This window comes from Lygodium microphyllum, chromosome 2, assembly GCF_053477565.2.
Source record: "Lygodium microphyllum isolate KBCC chromosome 2, Lygodium_microphyllum_v1.1.10, whole genome shotgun sequence".
Classification (NCBI taxonomy): domain Eukaryota; kingdom Viridiplantae; phylum Streptophyta; class Polypodiopsida; order Schizaeales; family Lygodiaceae; genus Lygodium; species Lygodium microphyllum.
In genome coordinates this window covers 132,806,855-132,817,295 of record NC_141136.1, presented here as the reverse complement: position 1 = coordinate 132,817,295, position 10,441 = coordinate 132,806,855, and the positions used below count along the sequence as shown (strand labels likewise).

The window sequence follows — 10,441 nt, the reverse complement described above, 5'->3', positions numbered from 1 at the left end:
TACGAAATATTTCCTACATAGGAAAATACAAAATTTTCTATGTAGGGAATAATTCCTATATAGGAAATATTTCATATATAGGAAAAAATTTCTAGAGGTGATTCCCTAGGTACTCTCACTAGGAAATCTCTCATTTTTCCTATTTTTTACATTCCCTACTTATATGTACTTTCAACTAGGGAATTCCGTGGAAATTCTCTTTTTTCCTTATCACTTTATCTACTTTGCCCTTCCTTTTAGACATGCTAATATCTAACAAGAAATTGCACAATAAATTTTTAACTAGAAAATTATATAGAGAATGTCATCATTTCTAAGTAAACAAGAAATTGCACAATAAATTTTTAACTAGAAAATTATATAGAGAATGTCATCATTTCTAAGTAAGGATCAATAGCATACATCTAATGATCAAAATAGATTAAACAAATTAAGACATCAACATCTACTTCTAGCAACCAAAAGAAAAATGAAAATAATTTTAAAGGAGCATAGAACTAAAAACTAATTAAGCAACATGTGTGTCTTGATTGTTTTATCCCTTAAATCTCCAATATGTTGCAAAGTAATAAATGTTTGTCTACCCTCTTCTCTAAATTTCAACATGGATGGCTAATAGATATCATCATATGATGGTATGCGTATCACTCATATTGATACTCAAGTGATCAAATATCATTAGTTAGTATAACCATTTCAAAAAATGACTCATTATCAACATAAGAAAGCCGGTAATACCTGATTCTTGGCTTGAAGAAGTGTTAAGGCAAGCAATCTCAATGTCTTCCTTTCTTGCATTGTCTCTTGTCTCTTTAGTAACTTGTTTACCTATATATACATAGAGTTAACCAAAGCTCACAATAATACAAGGTTATGAAAAATTTCAATAACACAAAAGAAAGTAATTAGATATTTTGTATCAATTTGGGTCACCAAATTTGTACAAGTTTTTGATCCTTAAAGTTGATACCTGCATCTTGACTTGAAGAAACATTATTGCAAGTAACCTCCTGATCTCCCTTTCTTACATCACCTCTTTTCCCACCTTTTGTTGTTCTTTAATCTATATTTATATATATACACACAATTACTCAAAGTTTAAAAATACGAATAACTATGAACACTTTAAATTAGACAAAGAGACTAATTAAAGCTAGTTAATCTCAAAATGAATCACCTAATAAAGCAAGATGTAAAATATGTACAAATTTTTAGTTTTCAAAGTTTAGTAGAAATAAAGACATATACCTGTATCGTGATTTGAAGAGACATTAGGGCCAATGACCTCCTTAGCTTTCATTGTTCCATTATCTCTTGTACCATCATTTGTGATTTTGTTACCTTTATGTACACATAATAAACCAAAGTTTAGAAACATAAGAGACATTTGTAAAACATCAAAACATCAAAACACGCATACCTTTTTTGCCCTATTCTTTACACCATCTGATAGTAAATTGAGCAGGTGAAAACAAGGAATTCATTGTTCATACTTTTATGGGCTCACCAACTTCTCCTTCTGGTTTGAAGCATCTTACAAACTTCCTGTTGAACAGTGCAGGAGGGAGACGAGGAACGGAGGAAGAGAGAAGAGAAGAGAGACACGAGACACTGGAAGTGGAACCCCAAAAATGCCATCAATTTTCTTACTGCTGCTCAGAGCCCAAGCAAATATCTCAGCAATCTGCTTCTGGGACTCTAGGAACATCTTTGTACGCCTGGCCTCCAGATCATCACGAAATCGCTCAGACTCTCTCTGCATTTGCAATTTCATCTCTTCTAATCTGAGAAAGTGCTCCCCCAAAGTGCGGATCACGAAGACCAATTCGGAGAGCGGAGTGCTGTCAATTGGGGGCTGTTGATGCCACAAGCTGGACTTTGAAGAAGTCCTATGGTTGAGGAATCTATCCATCTTGAAAGCCTTCGCGGCCTCATAGTCTATATTGCAGCTGCGCTTCTTGTGGAGAGATGTGTAAGAAGTATCATGGTCATCCAGAGACCGGTTGCGATACCAGCATTATCACTTATGGGACCATATGCATCTATGGCTATACAGGTGGCAATGGTACAAAGCATTCCAAGAGCTGCAACTGCGATCCCGTACATGGCTGCTAGGGTATGGCTGACATAGATGGCAACAGCAATAGCAAATATTGGAACAATTACAGACTTGTAGCCAAGTGCCAAACCAAAGATGACATTGGTAGCAGCTCCTGTCCTGCAAGAATCAGCAACATCCTGGACTGGTCTGTATGTATTGCTGGTGAAATACTCTGTAACGTAGCCAATTACCAACCCTACCCAAATCCCTACTCTGGGATATTCCTTTCTACTTTTCCAAGTCTGGGATATTCCTTTCTACTTTTCCAAAAAGATCTGCTTCAACATCCACAGTTTTGGTATAGATTCCACCTCCAACCCTTTCAAATAGAGCCAAGGATGAGCATCCAAGCCCATAGCCAGTGATGGCCTCAAAAAGGCCCTCCCAATCATCCTTGTAATAAAGCTGGAACAGTTTTATAGTGATGTATAAAACTATGAGGCCATTAGTAGCAAGTAAGAAAACCATCACTGAACCTGATTGGAAGGCGATTTTGAATACTTTGCCTATCCCTTTTCTGGCTTCCAAAGTTGTGCGAGCATTCGCATATGTTGCGATCATCATGCCCAAAAATCCCAACACTATGGACGTCAAAGCTCCCAGTATAAATGGAGCTGTAGTGAAAATCGCTGTAAAGAGAGCTGGGGCACATTCCTGCTTTGGATTGTATCTGCAAGGCTGGGGGTTAGTACTGAACCCCTTCACAGATCCCAGGAACAAGAAAATGACAGTAGCAAATATGCCCATGAGATAAACCAAATACTTGTACCCTATCAGAAAAAAAGATGTGGCTCCTATGGATATGGCTTGCTGAATTTTAGCGCATTTCCTAATAGCTACTGCATCTGATTCCTCATCCAATCTATCCTCCTCGTCACAGTCTGATGATCCATTGACGATGTTGTGACTGTGGGTCCACTGCACTTGTCCAATTCACAAGTGCATCTCCATTCTGAAGTTTCAGGCACCCACGATTTGCTGTGCCTCCCCATATTATTCCCACAGGGCTAGGCTTTTTCTTGCCTTCCTCAAGCATCAATACCAGGCTGCCACTGTCTCCCTGCATGTCAAATGCCTACTGGTTCTCGCCCACAATCAGGAAATCAGTGAAAAAGCAATTGCCCTTCTCGTCATTGTACTCAAAAGCATATGCCATGATACTTCCTTCTGTTAGCCCTGAGCTTCTGCCAACTTTTATTACCCTTCTCCCCACGATGCTGTTGATGCTTGCTTGCAAGTCAATAGTTATAACATCTCTCATCTCACCTACCCCTTTGATAGTACTTGTGACTTTGGAGACATCAAAATTTTCCCCGAATGGAATGAAAGCACCATCAGCTCGCACAAATGTCTCTGCCCCATGAGCAAACATCATCAAGTATCAATATTGTCATATCAAGAAACGGAAACCAAAATTCTTCTTTCAACTCACAGAGAAGTTTATAAAATGGACAATAAAGAATGCCTTAACAGCAAAGAGGGAAACATGGATTCACACTTGTAAAAATGCCATACCATCGCTCATCTGTAATAAAAGATGTTGCCCTTTCCACTGCACCCAAATAAACACCAGGTCCAACACTTGGAGGCAGTGGTGGATGGAACATCTTCTGGTTGGGGTAGTCCAAATCAACCGCAACATGTCAATTTGTCAGAAACCCAACCTGACGAGTCCCTGTCCTACTCTATACTATGGCTCCAAGTGTACCAAATGTCTCCTGACCTGCAACCTGTGAAATTCACCAGAGAGAGAAACGTATCAGAATTGTCATACTAGTAATGATGCAACAATTATTTACATATATTGCAACTAAAAAGCTGCCAATCTTCACCTCTACAGTGTAAAAAACACCATCAATTGTTTAATTGATATATGATGAAGCATATACACACTCTCAGCATTTCTCAAAGTTTATGGAAAGGAGGGGAAAAATGTGCGAAAAACATCTAATGACACCAAAAACACAGAAACACATGAGATGGTCATTTCTATTTTCTATACACAAATATGGACATCATCATGCTGCAATTGAGTATATCGGTAAACAAAATGATGATAGATTCGAGAGTGATGCCCCTCGAATATCAATGTAGACATATCAATCTGCCACTAAACTGTACACTATCATAATGCATCAAATGCCCTCATTTGATATGCTAGTTTATACAACTCAATTAAATAAAAAATACTAAATAGTTTGTTAGATCAATATAAGACATCAATCTTGATTACATAAAAGGGCCTACAGTTGATCCGAAAATTGAACTAAGACCACAAGCATGACATCAAAAGAGTAGACACATCCAGATTATGACCATGCTCTAAGGCTATGCAACTGATCCTTGAGATAATTTAGAAACTTGGTTGTAAGATGCACACCTCCAAAACAAACGTAAAATTATAGAATGACTAAATTTCAAGATGAGCAGTTTGTATTCAAACTTTGAAGTTTTTCACTGGCTTTTTACCTGAGATCCTAGACCGATGGATGGGTCATTGCCCCTTAAACCTTCAGCCAGCTCTGTGTATACCTCTTGCTTAGGGGTTGCGGCTAGAATACCAAAATACGAGAACTCTACCACATCAACATCACACCATATGCCTCCAGCTGGTCCCTGAAATCATCCAAATGGGTATAACTATAATATTTCTGTGTCAGCTTGCTAGCTTAGATAATGATTCGGCACTTTTACAAAACTGGACTTTTCTCCTACACATTACTCATGGAAAACCAGGCAAGGAAACTTCTCTGAAAAAGGGACCATGAAGTTAAGCAAGAAGTCCACTACATTGAAACTAGTATTACCTGTGGATCTTTAGTTGACATCATAATGCTTCTCATGTACAGGAAATCACCATCCATGAACAACAAACAGAACTGTATTGCATCATTAATATAAGACTCCACAAATTGAATATGTAATATCCACTTTTCCGAAAAACAGATTTGACTGTTCATTTGAAGACTTCCAAGAGCTCTACAAAAGAAGCTCCAAAAGAAACTTCTTGTATCACAAGACTCAACAACTTGGTTTTTGAAATATGAACTTTGTCATCTTCATCCTAAACAATCAGGATAAGCATCAAAGCCTTCTTTCTCAACTTTTGAACTGTGTCCCATCAATGCAGTTTTCTTACAGCCATTGTGAACACCACAAACATCTTGAAGGATTACTTTCCTAGGCTGCTGAATACTTTGGAGAAAGATGTCTCTGGAATACTGGCAAAGCTGCTTAATCTCTCCATTAGAAAGCTGAACCTGTTTTCCAAACCTGGTAAACCTGACCTCGTTAAAAGATACCAGCAATTACCTCACGGATGTGTTGCCACACACCACATAAAATGAAAAGATGACACTAAGAGCAATAATCTTCAAAAGCTGCTGCTTTGACAAGATGTACTGCATTGGCACAATCTCTAGCCATGCTATTGCAACATAACTGTAGACAACACATACGCACATGTGAAGCATGGTAAAAAATATGGGGTACTTGTAGCCATAGATGCTCAACAGGTACTTGTTAAGGAGCAAAACCCCAATGTTCGAGAAGGGGAAGGAAGCATACTTTCTCTCACCATGAGTCGGAGTTGGAGGAATGTCAATCACTTTTGCTTCAAACTTTGTGGTGCTTCCTCAGCGGATCCATGTCTGAGTCTGTGTTTCCCCCATCTTACAGTGTGCAGCGCGAAGCAGAAGTGCAGATCCACAGCGCAAGGGGCACCTCAGGACTCGCAAAAACTTAATGCAGGTGGAGGAGGAGCCTTCCCTTGAGACATAAGCTTCCTGGCACAGCCTTTGGACAAGTACACAGGAGGGTGGGCTTTATACGCTCACAGCCTTGGCTGCGCGGACTTCCCATGAGCTTGGGCTGCTTTGGCATGCTCGATATGGTCATTTGAACCTCGATTCTCTTCGGCGGGCTTCTAGGAGGAAGATGGTGGAGGGACTTCCAGATTTCCCTCCTCTTCACACTTTGTGCCCTAGTTGCTTAAAGGGCAAGCAGCACAGGAAGCCCCACCCTCAAGTTGCTTATAGGAGGGCTACTTCTCCGCTTGAGTTGGTTCACACCGACCTTTGCGGACCTATGGGCACAGCCTCCCTTGGGAAGGCCAGGTATTTGATACTGATTGTGGACGACTTTAGGCATTATGTGTGGCCTTATTGGCTCTGGTGTTGTCTCTTGGAGCAGCAAGAAGCAGCCTACTGTGGCACTTTCTTCTACAGAGGCTGAGTATCCGGCCCTATGTTCAACCGCTATGGAGGCAGTTTGGCTCCGTCGCTTACTCACGGAGATTGGCTTTTCCCAGACTGGACCTACGGAGCTGCGCGTGGATAACCAGAGTGCTCTTGCTCTAACCAAGAACCCGGTGTTTCATGCTCGCACGAAGCACATTGAGGTTTAGTATCACTATGTTCGAGAGCGGATCGTGGATTCGGAGCTGGTGGTGGTCTATTGTCCTACAACGGCCAATGCAGCTGATCTCTTTACGAAGCCTTTGCCTCAAGCTTCTTTGCTTCATCACATGCGGTTCTTGGGTCTTTAGACCCTCCCAGGATCTAAGAGGGGGTGTTAGCCTGCTCTTTTATCATTCTTAGTCTGTCATCTCTTGGTTGTGAGCTCCTGTCAGAGTCTGACAGGAGACAGAGGAGCTCTGTCAGTCCTTTAGTGGCTGTTTTTATCAGTCTTCAGCCTTCGGAAGACACACAGCCCATACTGGGCTGTTTTTGTGCAGTCGGGCTAGTTTTCTGGGCAGGTCGGCCAGATCTGGCCAAAGTCGGCCAGATCTGGCTGGTCGGCCAAATCTGGCCAGGTCGGCCAGATTTGGCAGGTCGGCCAGTTTACTGGCCTCGGGCTATATATACCAGCCCCCATGTCATTCCCAACATTGTATTCTACAGGTTAAGCACTATCTCCGTCGTCTCCCGCTCCGGCATTGGTGCTGCCATTACTTTCAGTCTGTTCTGGTGCCCTCACTAACGCTCTAGGCTGCGTGCACGGACTGCTCTATCCATTTCAGTGTATTCAGCATTCATTTCAGTCAGTGCAGACTTTCTTCCTTCATTCCCTGCTTCCTCTCTCCTCTCCTCTGTGTTCGTGTTCTTCTTCCGTTGCACACTCTCACAGGTTCTCGCCCACAATGCCTGCATGTCAAATCCCTATTGGTTCTTGCCCACAATCAGGAAATCAGTGAAAAGGTAATTGCCCTTCTCGTCATTGTACTCAAAGGCATATGCCATGATGCTTCCTTCTGTCAGCCCTGAGCTTCTGCCAACTTTTATTACCCTCCTCCCCACGATGCTGTTGATGCTTGCTTGCAAGTCAATAGTTATAACATCTCCCATCTCACCTACCCCTTTGATAGTAGTTGTGACTTTGGAGACATCAAAATTGTCCCCGAATGGAATGAAAGCACCATCAGCTCGCACAAATGTCTCTGCCCCATGAGCAAACATCATCAAGTATCAATATTGTCATATCAAGTTGGCAAGACCAATACAACTGAATGCAAGGCATTGACAAACAAGAACCATCAACAGTATACAAGGGCAAGAACCACCAACAAGATAAACATACATCATGATCAACAGAGATGAACATGGTTGCACAATGATCTACACGACAGTAAGTATATGGGACAGACTAGATACTGATTCCCAGGAAACTGCATTAGCATTTGAATCTTTGTCCTTTAACTAAAGACAGTAAGTATATGGGACAGACTAGATACTGATTCCCAGGAAATTGCATTAGCATTTGAATCTTTGTCCTTTAACTAAATTGAGGAGACCATACAATGATAGAAGACACAAACCTCTTTCTGTAGAGAAGCTCTACAACACCGTCCTGCAAAGGCTCAGCAGAAAGAAGCCAGGACCTGGTTGCCTTGTAAGCTTCTTTATAAAAATTCTCCCACTTAGACTCTTCATGTGTGCGTATTCTTCTCTCTTCCTGACATTTTCTGAACCATATTTGAAGGACCTTGGCTGTTGTTCTTCTCTCTTTCTGACATTTTCTGAACCAGATTTGAAGGACCTTGGCTGCCTTTTCCTGCTCAAACAAGATATTCTCCAAATCCCTATGGATCCCCACATCTTCCACTTTCACTTCTGAGTTCACACTATTCAAATGGGCATCCTCCCAAGCTTCAAAATCAGCTACATTCTCCAGCTGAATCTGATCATTTACTGGGGACTCATTGATTTTGATTAGAGCACCATTTCTATCAACTTCAAACTTGGATTTCACATGATCAGAAAACCAAGATGGGGATTGCTTTCCAGCTAATTTTACTGCAACAATAGGATCTAAAGTCTGCTGCAGCACCTCTAGAAAAGGTCCATAGAACTATGTAAAACTGGATATCTGAAGTAAATTTCAGAAGTTCGGAACTTGCAGTCTCTGGCTTAGCCACAATAGTTGTGGAAACATTCTCTAATACATCATATTTTGTTCATTTCTGGGAAGATGAGAGCAAGATAAAACAATGACAGTTTGAATTCGCAATACTGCTGCTATTTTCTGGTCAATGTAATACCAAAATGACGATCTGTTTTCCCAAAAATAAAATGCCAATTCGCATATCGGTGGGGACGCGCACAAAGTGGAAGTCATGTGCCCTGATCTTGGAGTCGAAATAGGAGCCCGGGATGTTCGAAGTGGAGAGGCTGAGGGTGCCGTTGACATGGACCCAAGTTGGAGGATCTAGACAACACATACAGTGCCTCTTTGAGCAGAAAAACCGAGTAGAAAAAAAAAACATCTCCTGATTCTTACCAGCCCCTTTTCTTCTGGCTCTACATTTCTTACTACTGTGAACTGAAGAGCCTAGGGAACGTGGTGTAGATGCATTTGCATCCTTGTCTAACAATCCACTGCTAGCTGAAGAGGCCTGAGATTGAAGGCATGCACTCACATCTCTTTCAAGGACAATGGAAGGGGAACTGCTCTGTTCAGGATTGGGAATGATCTCCTACGCGCAGGGAAGTATCCTTCTCTACCGTTAGGTAGTGTCACAAAGTACCCCACGGGGATGACATCCTTGATGGGAAACTGCTCTGTTCAGGATTGGGAATGATCTCCTACGCAGGGAAGTATCCTTCTCTTCTCCCTGCAGTAGAATCTCATCGGGAAAGTTCATCTACAAATTTGATGTCAATTGACCCTGGCCCTGCGCCATGCAACTTCCACCGCAGCCTGGCGAGACTCCGAAACTTGGTTGTAAGATGAACACCTCCAAAACAAACGTAAAATTATAGAATGACTAAATTTCAAGACGAGCACTTTGTATTCAAACTTTGAAGTTATTCACTGGCTTTTTACCTGAGATCCTGGACCGATGGATGGGTCATTGCCCCTTAAACCTTTAGCCAGCTCTGTGTATACCTCTTGCTTAGGGGTTGTGGCTAGGATACCAAAATAAGAGAACTCTACCACATTAACATCACACCATATGCCTCCAACTGGTCCCTGAAATCATCCAAATGGGTATAGCTATAATATTTATGTGTCAGCTTGCCAACTTAGATAATGATTCAGCACTTTTACAGAACTGGACTTTTCTCCTGCACATTACTCATGGAAAACCAGGCAAGGAAACTTCTCTCAAAAAGGGACCATGAAGTTAAGCAAGGAGTCCACTACATTGATTTTACCTGTGGATCTTTAGTTGACATCATAACGCTTCTCATGTACAGGCAATCTAGGCAGTTATTGCTTAAACTTGATCACAAAATTAGAGGCCATAAAACCACATGCCATGGGTTTTAGAGACAACTTCCTTCACCTCAAGATAAGTTGGAAGCTACAAACACAATGATTGCAGGAGTACTTGTTAAATGCCCCTGCCTTCTGCGGAATCCCACTGCTATTCCAAGGCTGACTCTCTGGAGCATCATGCTTCTACCCTGGTAAACTATACACCTTTCTCTCTTTTTTTTTTTAGTTCCTCCATGGAGCCTTTATTATTCTTTGAAACATCCTTTGATGATGATGCTTTTCTTATTGAAACAGAAACCTGCATACACAGCAAATATCAGTACACATAGTGAACGTTAGATGGGAAAACCTCACACCATATTAGTCCTTGAAATATTAGCACACATTTTGAACTGAGGTATCACTAGGCCAAGATGTGGCTAGCATATAGTGCCACAAAGACTCTAGCAATGCACTAACCCTCCGTTAATGAATTGAGTTGGCCAAATTTGAGCTGGCTCTAATTGAGGTGCATCATAGGTACCTGTGGACTACTTGTTGGTGCATCTATAATTAGACTACCATTGTCCAATTTATGGAGGAAGTATACATGCTGTAGGGGCTTCTAGGCAATAGAAGCAC

At 41.4% G+C, this 10,441-nt stretch overlaps 2 pseudogenes; both read right to left on the bottom strand.

Moving 5' to 3' along the window:
- Positions 1-1,938: 1,938 nt before the first annotated feature.
- Positions 1,939-2,848, bottom strand: LOC148040341 (pyrophosphate-energized vacuolar membrane proton pump pseudogene; annotated as a pseudogene).
- Positions 2,849-2,927: 79 nt separating this feature from the next.
- LOC148040340 (protein NARROW LEAF 1-like) lies at positions 2,928-9,999 on the bottom strand (annotated as a pseudogene).
- Between the last annotated feature and the right edge of the window lie 442 nt (positions 10,000-10,441).